At 40.1% G+C, this 10056-nt stretch overlaps 1 protein-coding gene across 1 annotated transcript in view; it reads right to left on the reverse strand.

Annotated features, from left to right (window-relative positions):
* The window catches only part of LOC119428995 (ly6/PLAUR domain-containing protein 6-like), a 45735-nt gene that overhangs the window by 977 nt on the left and 34702 nt on the right, over window positions 1-10056 (reverse strand). The gene's annotated exons all lie outside the window — the stretch shown is intronic.

Genomic DNA, 10056 nt, shown 5'->3' on the forward strand with positions numbered 1-10056 from the left:
GCAGACATGTTGAATGTCTTGTTGGTACTTCATCAGTGCAGACATGTCTTGTTGGTACTTCATCAGGTCCCTCTTGTAAATGAGTCCTCGTGGCTCAGTGAGACTAACGTGTATAACTAAAGGTTGAGTGAATAAAACTCAACCTCGGTTTATACTTCTCTGTTCCAATCCGTTCATCCGTTCATATTTTCTTACAAAAATAAAGTTTTAACAACTATTGCGCAATATGTAAAGAAACGTGTGAAAATACAGAGAAAGTAGAGGATGTGCTTAGTTTGGCTAAAGATCCTCCTAAAACTTGTTTTCCTCATATAATTTACAGTTCAGTCTCTATTTCCAGTTATTTCGGCACACGATCAAAGTTTGACAGTGACCTGCGAAGGATAAGTCAAGACGGAGAACAAAATGGTGAAAACGGCTCCATGTTTGTTTCTGGGCACAGTAATCCTGAACATGCACAGAATGTGCTGCTGCGTTGAAAGGCGTTCTAAAAGAACAGTTTTTACCTCATCAGTAACTGTTGGTGTGTGTGGGAGGTGCGCACGTGTCCGTAAGTCATTGATTTAAAAAATGTGCAAGTCCTTTGGATTTATCTTGTTTGATTTAATCCGTCTCATCCCTGTCAAATTGTTTGCTCCTCATCCTCAGTGCTCTCAGAACACGGGTTCTTACAGTTTCTCTAAATTTGAGGCTAGTCTGGACTTTGGGGCATCTAGATAGAAGAAGATTTGGATTTTTCTACCTGGATTATTGAGCATGCATCAGGATATCTAGATAGAAGATTATTCTGTGCCTTCTTAAAATACAACCATTTCGTGTGGTTGAAGGTTTGGTACGGCCGCCTCTGACTTTAAAATGAACACCGAAGTGAAAGGGTTTGTGTATTAGAGCTGGACGGCAAGCTATAAGCCTTTGCAAACAAGAAGTGAATAGTAAATGAATAATGTAAAATACTTGATACAACAAAAATTGCACAAATTAGCTGACATTCTGGCAGAGTGACCAAAACAACACATATTCTAGACAAAAAATTATTTAAATATTTGTATGGAAAGTTTCCATAATCACACAAATTCCCAGATTGCTGTCAAAAACCGCGCTTCCTTTCTTTACACCCTTCCTCCGTCTAAACATTCACACCGTGGGTCTGGGCAGGCGTAAGGTTTGGCTGTCCTCGTGTCACCCCTTACGATGTCCGCTGTTGACTTCCAGCAGGCAGAGACGTGCAAGACAGCAGGAGGAAGCAGAACACTGGATCAGCTCCAAGTCCACACATCGCCATCACATGGGGACATCTACTGAAAAGAAAAGGTCCAAGCTAAAAGGAAGTTCTAGATCAACCACGTAATACATTTTGACCACCAGTAAAAGTGCCCTGGTTTATCCAAGCATAGATTCCTCAATAGATCTCAAGATCTTGGTACCTGGCATCAATCCATGTGTGGTACTTTGGGGAAATTTGGTTGCCAAGTAAACACAGCACAAGTGTATTGTTGCAGTTTGGCAGGCTACACTGTTCTGCTGAAAGAACAATGGTGTTTCCACGAGGAGGTGTGCTTCAATAGCAATCGTTAAGTAGAGTGTAAATGTTCTAGTAACGTCCAAAGGAATGGCCAGAACAAATGTTTTCCAGTAGAACATTGCCCAAAACATCTTCTGCCTCTTCAGACTGCATTCTTTCTGAGGTTCAACCCAAGAAAACGTGACTACAGCCCAGTTCAACCTTTGGTTGGTGATATTCTTAGGAGTGGATCAGACAAGGGGACAAACCTGGTGCCTGTAGTGGGGGTGGGGTCTGTTGTCAGCATATTATACTGTTGGTAGATACTGAGACAGTGTCCAACATTAGAAGTGACTAGTTTGAACGTAGATTAGTCTCCTTTGTCCATGGGAAAGATTTTCCTGTCGTCTATCTTGATTGTGATTGGCCAGATGACTCGTGTTCCACCAAAGATGTTCGATTGGAGACAGAAACTGGCACGTTCATGTCCCGACTCAGCTCGAACGGTCCCACCAGAGGAGCAGGGACAAAAAAACTCTTGACTCTAGATGATTCACGTACATGACATTTTGTTTGAAATCAATGAATTTCGCTGAGAAGCAACAAGTTTGTCTGTATACAGGTGAATGTGTTAGACATCTTTATTTCTGAACCACAGGTAATCAAGGCCAACCCGTGTTCACTAGAAACATCAACTAGCCTTAACTACCAAGATCTTCCAGGAATAATGAAAGAACGTAATACAGCTGTGTTGTTTGGCTCGGGTTAAATTTACTTGTGTTCAGTTCGTAGCATTGATTTTGTGGAATAAATGGACATGTTGAAGCATCGCACCTAACGGAGATCACTGAAGGATCTGGGACGAGGTGGGAGCTGAGCTACATTAGAAGGAATCCATACACTGAAATACTTGTGGACTTTTATGAATGTGGGGAGTATATGAACATAAAATGCTGTAATTGTTTACAATATCAGCAGCTCTTTAAATGTCTACTTGTAATTGGTATAGGGTTTAAACTCCAGGAGTCAGTCCTGCAAAGAAGTGCAGAGCTGTCAAGAGTGCGGAGCTATTCTCAGTTCTGCGACGATGGAAACTATTCCTGTACCGTGATGCTGGAGGAGTTACGGGCTTGTCTTCCTTCGAGTCTGACGCTTGGGTTTTTTTGCACGTACGTGTTAGAGCAATAAAAACTATTGAGCATTCGTATATGAAGCTGCTCCCAATACGACGTCATGGGAACTTTCCTGACACGGCACATTTTAAATAATCGTACACTTATTTTTGTGACGCATGATTGCAAGCTGAGTCACAATGAGGAACTTCTCAATATTGACTTATTTTACTCATCAAACCTCCATTTGAAAAGATTTAATTTAATACGTAGTTTGTCATTTATTTCCCAACAGAGGCAACAGCTCTACCAACTGATCCACTGTGCCGCCAAACTTTATGATTAAAAACATTATACAGGATTTCCTGGTTCTGACAACCAGCAGCGAAAAATGGTCAATAAAAAAAACGGATAATTTCTCTTAGAAAACTTCAATTCAATTTCGATTTGGAAGGTTGTGCCATGTTAGGATCGAGTGATGCCGTTATGGACTTATTTTTACCCAAATCTTAGTATTGATAATTAGTATCTTGGGTCACATTTCTAATAATATTTGCAGATTGAAGAATCCCCCTATTGAACACAAAACGTGCACAGAATTCAACCATTTATTTGAATCCAACAATGTTCAGTCAGGCCATCTGGACAGTTTTTTTTTAGAGAGACGTTTCACCCTTCATCCGAAGAGCTTCAAGACCGATGCCCAACCCTGACTGAACATCGTTGGATTTTTTACCTGATTATTGAGCATGAGCCTTGATTCATTTATTTGAATGTGCTTTTGTGCTATGATTCTAGATCAAAAAGTAGTCAAATAAGCATATTACATATAAATTATGTTGAAGTTAAGCATTAAGTCCATCTTAACATGTAATATGTACTATTACACTTCAGCAACCATTTGCCTGTTAATGGCACTCCAATCTTTCAACAGCTTTTTCCAGCATTTTCACTAAAGTCTTGCCACATAAATGGGCCAGAGAGATGGCCTGGTTGTTTAGTTATATTTAGTCACACAGGAACTCATTGGCCTTTTTTGAGTGCCGGTCTAGTTGCTTTTCAAAGGTTTTATCTAACATGTTGCTGCTGTCATAGAAACAAAATAACTGATTCACAGACAGTCAGGTGTAGACTTCATCAAACATTTTATTTGCCGGCAAATGAGTGAACAGTCAATTTGCCTGTTCTGCTGGCATCAGTTCTGAGCTGTCTCTACCTTATTTGTTTCTGTAAGGTTGGAAATGGTATATATGTGTCAGTGCCTCTTTCCTGTGGGGTCCCACAGGGCTCAATTCTTGGACTCCTTCTGTTTTCATTGTATCTGCTCCCCTTGGAGGAGAGGCAAACAACCATGTATCCTGAGGAAACGGTCTTTCGTAAGCACTTTGGTAACAGCTGCTGTTTTCAATGTGCTTTATAAATAAAATTGACTTGACTTATTAAGTTACATGAGTTGTCTAAACAAACACACAGATTGAGAGAAAATTACTTGAAGGGTGATAAGCATATCTGCTAACCTACATAGATTGCTCCAACCTATATAGATGGTCACAAAATGACCATCATCAAACTTGACATAATGTTCAGTTTCACAATGACATACAGACAAATGTACAGGAAAATATTGTACAATACATATTACTAACTATCGACCAGTCTCTAAGCTCCACATTTTAGCTAAGGTTCTTGGATTATTTTAACATCTTACCTTCCCATCAATCTGGTTTCAGGAAACAACATAACAATGTCATTGAAGCACTGGATGCTAAGGATTATTGTGCTGCACTTTTCTTAGACCTGTCTAAAGATTCTGACACTGGATCAGAACATCTTGTGTCATAAACTCTCAGAAATCGGTTTCTCATCTCACACCATGGCTGGTTCACCAACTATCTCTCAGATCGGTGGCGGTGTGTTCAACATAATGGTACTTCCTCCAGTTATTCAATGATCAACAATGGTGTACCACAAGGCTCAGTCTTAATATCAGATGGATGGCCTTCTCCTACTCCGCTCCTGTTTCCTGGAACATCTTGTAAAAAGATCTGAAGCTCTCGACCTTTGACCTCTCTAAGTGGCTTCAAACATCTAAGTTCCTGCAGATGTTCCTGTTTTTAGTTTTCTACATCGCTTTACAATCTAGCATTTTTTTTATATCATTCTCTTTCATTTGTTCTTCTCAATTTGTATACTTCCTTTTATGATTGTCCACTGTTGTCATTATTCTTTGTTAAAATCAGGTCTCTCTTGTAAATGAGTCCCCGAGGCTCCATGGGACTAACTTGTATAAATGAAGGTTGGATGAATAAACATTGTGATGTACTAGGAAGGAGATCAATAAATATTTCCTTCACAGCTGCTACAAATACTTTAAATCCAGTTTGTTAATCAAGAAGGATCTCATTGAGGGACACAAAACATGAGTTACTCCAACAAAAACAAGTCAGTCAGTTTTGGTTGCTGTCTTCTTCTGGAGTCGTCACAGATTACAGACACTAACGAGGGGATGGACACCAACACCTGGGGAAGGACAACAGGTGGCAGAGGAGCTGATCATCGGAGGACACAGATCACACACACATCCTCCCAGAGAGTAGCTAAGAGACATTAAAACATATCTTGCAATATTGCATTAAATCCGGTAAAAGAATGCATTTTGCCCACGATCTAATCTATATTTAATCTATACTGATGTTTTTAACCGTCTTCAAACTGAAATGTGATACTTTGCCTCTAGAATATTACACTGGTTGGGTTTAGTAAAATAATTAACTGCTCTGTGTGTTTAACAACTAAGGATTTTCAATACAACAGCCTAAAGGCACATTGTGTCACCTTAAAGCCCCCATAAAGTCACATGAGAGCATCAATGCCTACATGAACATGTCTCAATGCTAATAAATATTTAATGCCGTCTGATGAAACTGACACCGATGTTGCATTATCTTCCTTTACTTTATTTGAAATGTAAGGGCAGTTTCCCTCCTGCCGTTAAAATCTGTGCCACCCATGTGGAGTCCTCCATCTTTACTGGGATAAAAAGCTTGTCAACATCTGTGTTCGTTTCTTTGCTATCACCCTCATTTCCAGCACACACACATCCAAACACACGCCGCCCCATCTCTGGATGGACCTGTCGTGGGATTTGAGTCGTACCAACGGCTGCGGTGGGTCTTGCAAAATAAAAGAAGCCACATCCGTGCACAGCAGCCACACATTTCCGAGGATCAAGAAGACGTACAGCAGCCGGTGCTTTAAAGTGTGAGATAAAGTGAAAACATTGGTTCTTTTTGATTAATAAGTATCTGGTGAAAATGATCAGTTACCACCTTTTCTCTAACACTTTAACATGAGTATTTAAAGAGTACTGTTTACGTCTTTGCTAACGATGATGGCTAATACAGAAAAAAGAAAGTATCAATTCAAACATACTAAATAGCCATAAAGTCTCACAAAATGTTTTTTTTTCCCCTTGGGGGAGGCTAAAATAGATAAATGTTATTTTTTAGATAAACAGTAGCTTAAAGCTAACGTTAGCAAGTGTGTAAATCATAACGGACACAATTCCCTCAGCATTTTAAACCAGTGGTCCCAACCCTGGTCCTTGAGGAACGCCATACTGCTGCATGTTTTAGTTGTTTCTCCACTTTAACACTAATTCTGATTTATTTACTTCCTCAAGTTCTGATGAACCCTGTTAATCACCCATTCATTCAATCAGGTGTGTTGGAGCAGAGAAGCAACTAAACCATGCAGTATGGTGTTCCTCAAGGACCACAGTTGGGAACCATTGTATTTAAACTATTTATAACTCATATCAAACTTGTTCCTTTTTTCTTGTTAGTTAACAACAAATACTATTATTTTACATCACATGGTTTATGTTCATAAAATTAATTTTAAATTTATAATAAAGTTTAAGCTAGCTAACAAACTTTCCGTTAGCAAGTGTGTAAATCATCTTTTGTTAGCATTTTAAACTATTTTAAGCTCAAGTCTTGACATACTCTAACATTCTTTATTCTTATGTACATATAAAGTATTATTTTTACATCATGTGGTTTATACAGATAAAAACATGTTTTTATATACAACAAAGTTTAAGCTAATGTTCCAGTGAGTCACTAGCTAACTTATCTGTTAGCAGGTTTGTGTGAGTAAATCAGATTAAATAAAACTATTTTAAACTATTTTAAACTTGTGACTGAACAAACTGAAACATTCTTCATTTTTAAAAGCAGAAATAGTTAATTTTATTCAAATTGTGATACAAAGAAAGCTAATGTTGATGTTCTAAATTAGCAGTTAGAAGTTTAATATGTGTAACATATATATAATTATATAATATTATAAATAAATAAAAAATTAAAAGAACAGCAGCATTCATTTATTTTTACATTTTTGTTCTCCTGTGTATTTTACACAACAATTTTTCCACCATGGTTTATGTTAATTTAAACAAAAGAGTAAACTTATAAATTTGTTTCCCTATTAAACTTTTCATTTTGTGTGTGGCGTGAAAATGAAATATTAAATAAAAGCCCATTTCACTCTCTTAATTTAACAAACTCAAGCGTGCTTTTTCCTGTCATGTTTCTGACAGATTCGATTATTTTCCCGTCCCGTGGTTTATGTTAGTAAAGACATAATTTCATGCGCCATTAAGCTGACAAATAAGCTCACACACAAACGCACACGATGCTTAAAGTCCCCTGAAGGAACGGGTCGTCCCTGAAATGATTTGTCTTTCAGTGTGTGACGCCCACACACACCGCTTCATTACATCACTGTGTGTATCCACGCCTTATCAGACCTGATGACTGAACCAAGACGCTCGACAAATTTACTGTTCTGTGTTTGACGCTACCCTTCAGTACGTTCAGCAGAGAATATTCGACTAATTGTTTATTAAAATATATCTTAGCCAAAAGGAGTTTGTTAAGGAGTTCCAGTCATTTAGCAATGATTCATGCACTACAAAGCCAACTATTTTAGTCATTCTGTGATTTATTTTGTATTTTTTACAGTAATAGGACTTTCCTGGTACTTTACTTGACTGAAGCTCTGTTTTTTGTGACGCAGTGGTGAGTGAAAGTAGATAATACACAGTCTTTGGCAAAAGTGTGAACTCCTGTGAAAGATTCAAGGACACGTGTATTATTACTGAAAAAAAACTAAGCGTGCTCAACACAAAACAATGTAAGGCACAGCAGAGATTCTATAAGGTTTTTGAACAAGTTACCAATGGTTCCTAACTCTGGTCCCTGAGGAACACCATCCTTCATGTTTTAGTTGTCCCTCTGCTCCAACACCCTTGATTTGAATGGACGGTGATTAACAGGCTTCTGCCGAACTTAAGGAATCAATTCAACCACTGAATCAGGTGTTGGAACAATGAAACAACGAAAACATGCAGAATGGTGTTCCTCAAGGACCACGGTTGGGAACCACTACCAATTTTTAGGGGTTACAATTGCCCCCCTGGTCCTCCCCTTGGTGGCGCCCCTGGATGACGCTGATAAAAACCATCACTCACACTTGTGTCCTTCGGGGTCGCTCACAGCTCAGCTGGTGAGAAAAATGTCCTTTTTCCAAAAATAGGACGAGTTTGAGGCCGAGAGGAAAGAGAAATGAGCTCAGTTTAATTTCTGTTAGAGGCACATTCAACGGTGTTTCTGTGTTTGTGGAAACACAAGAGTAAAGGTTACAGTAGACCACGTCACATGACGAGTTGTTGAACGCTGTGCCCTCACGTTACCAGTTCAACCTGCATTAAGCTGAAAGCAGCGAGCGTGTGCTGTGTTTACGCCAGCAGTAAATGTCGGCGCTTGGCTGACTGAACGCACGCAGACGGAGATCACTGTGGGGCAGCATGCTGCCAGACCCGCTCACCTACACCCGGCACACACCTCCACCGCCTAAAACCAAACCACCTTAAACCGGGGTCAAAGCCTCGTATCTGTTCTTCACGTCTAATCGTGTGACCCGTTTTAAATTGGCAGTGACTGGCAGCGTTTGTGGGAAGCATTTCGCAAAAGAACACGTTTATGGGTGTCAGCCAAACCGGAAAAAACCTGGATGTCACCGAGAATGTGAGGCACCAGCTGGGTTGTATTAATAAAACCACAGGATTACTTCACCGAGGTACTTTCAGGCTGAAGAACGCAGCTGATTTATGGAAGTGAAAAATTCCTGCTGCTGATTGAACGTTTGCAGCTGTTTTTATTCATTTATTTACAGTAGATAAGCTAAAAAAATACTGCAGGGAAGACTTACGTTGGCCCAGTTGTGCAATAAAGCACCGTGGAATACTGAGCGGTCATTTACCGGTAATTTAAAACCCCGTTTGCCCAAATACCAGATTACCGTGTGTTAATTTAAACATGCCAGACATCATTATTTTAGAGGTTGAACAATGAAAATGTCTCCGGCCGTGGATTCAAACCGACAGCCGTATTTCAACAGCGGTCGCAAACATTTAGAGCCAACTAAATGTCTGCGTTGTGTTTCATTACACCTGACAGGCGGTGAAGACGGTGGATAGCTCGATACCAGGAGGAGGGTTCCCATCAGAAACTACACACTGTTGATGTTTTCATTCAAGGATACCTCAACATCATCCTGGGTTAGTTGGCTTGGCTCGGGCTCTGTCCACACTACTTATCTTGTCCACACACACAAAGCTTAAAAAATAAAATAAATACAACGGATGCATCCATCCATCCATCCATCCGTCCATCCATAAATCCATCCATCCATCCATTCATCCATTTTCTTCCTCTTATCCGGGGTCAGGTCGTGGGGGTAGCAGCTTATGTAGGAAGGCCCAGACTTCCCTCTCCCCAGCCACTTGGTCCAGCTCCTCCGGGGGAATTTCAAGGGGTCCCCAGGCCAGCCGAGAAACATAGTCCCTCCAGCGTGTCCTGGGTCTTCCTCTGGGTCTCCTCCCAGTGGGACGTGTCTGAAACACCCCAATCAACCGCTCAATATAGCGGTATATATACTGTATGTATTTTTTCTTTATAAATACATATACACACACTTCATATTGTATTTTTAGATGTTTGTTGTTGTTTTTTTTATTTTATTTTTGCAGCTCTAGTGGCTGATTTTTGTTGTAGAAGGTGAAACGGAGCAAGAGAGTGGGAGACACTGCGGAAAGGTCTTTGTCTTTTTAACGACATCTTCAGATCCACAGATACCGGTGATTCTGTGCTGCTTGTCCTGTTGGACCTCACAGCCGCCTTTGACCCCATCGACCATGAGATCCTCATTGCTAGGTTGGAGCAGTGGGTGGGCGTCACAGGATCAGCCCTCAATTGGTTCAGATCTTACCTCACTGACAGATCCTTTTGTGTCTCCATCAAGGATTTTAGTTCTGCAGAGGCAGAGCTTAAATGGGGGGTTCCACAGGGGTCCATCCTGGGTCCCCTCCTATTCTCT

The sequence above is a fragment of the Nematolebias whitei genome, chromosome 23 (assembly GCF_014905685.2).
Source record: "Nematolebias whitei isolate Nwh7 chromosome 23, NemWhi1, whole genome shotgun sequence".
NCBI lineage: Eukaryota > Metazoa > Chordata > Actinopteri > Cyprinodontiformes > Rivulidae > Nematolebias > Nematolebias whitei.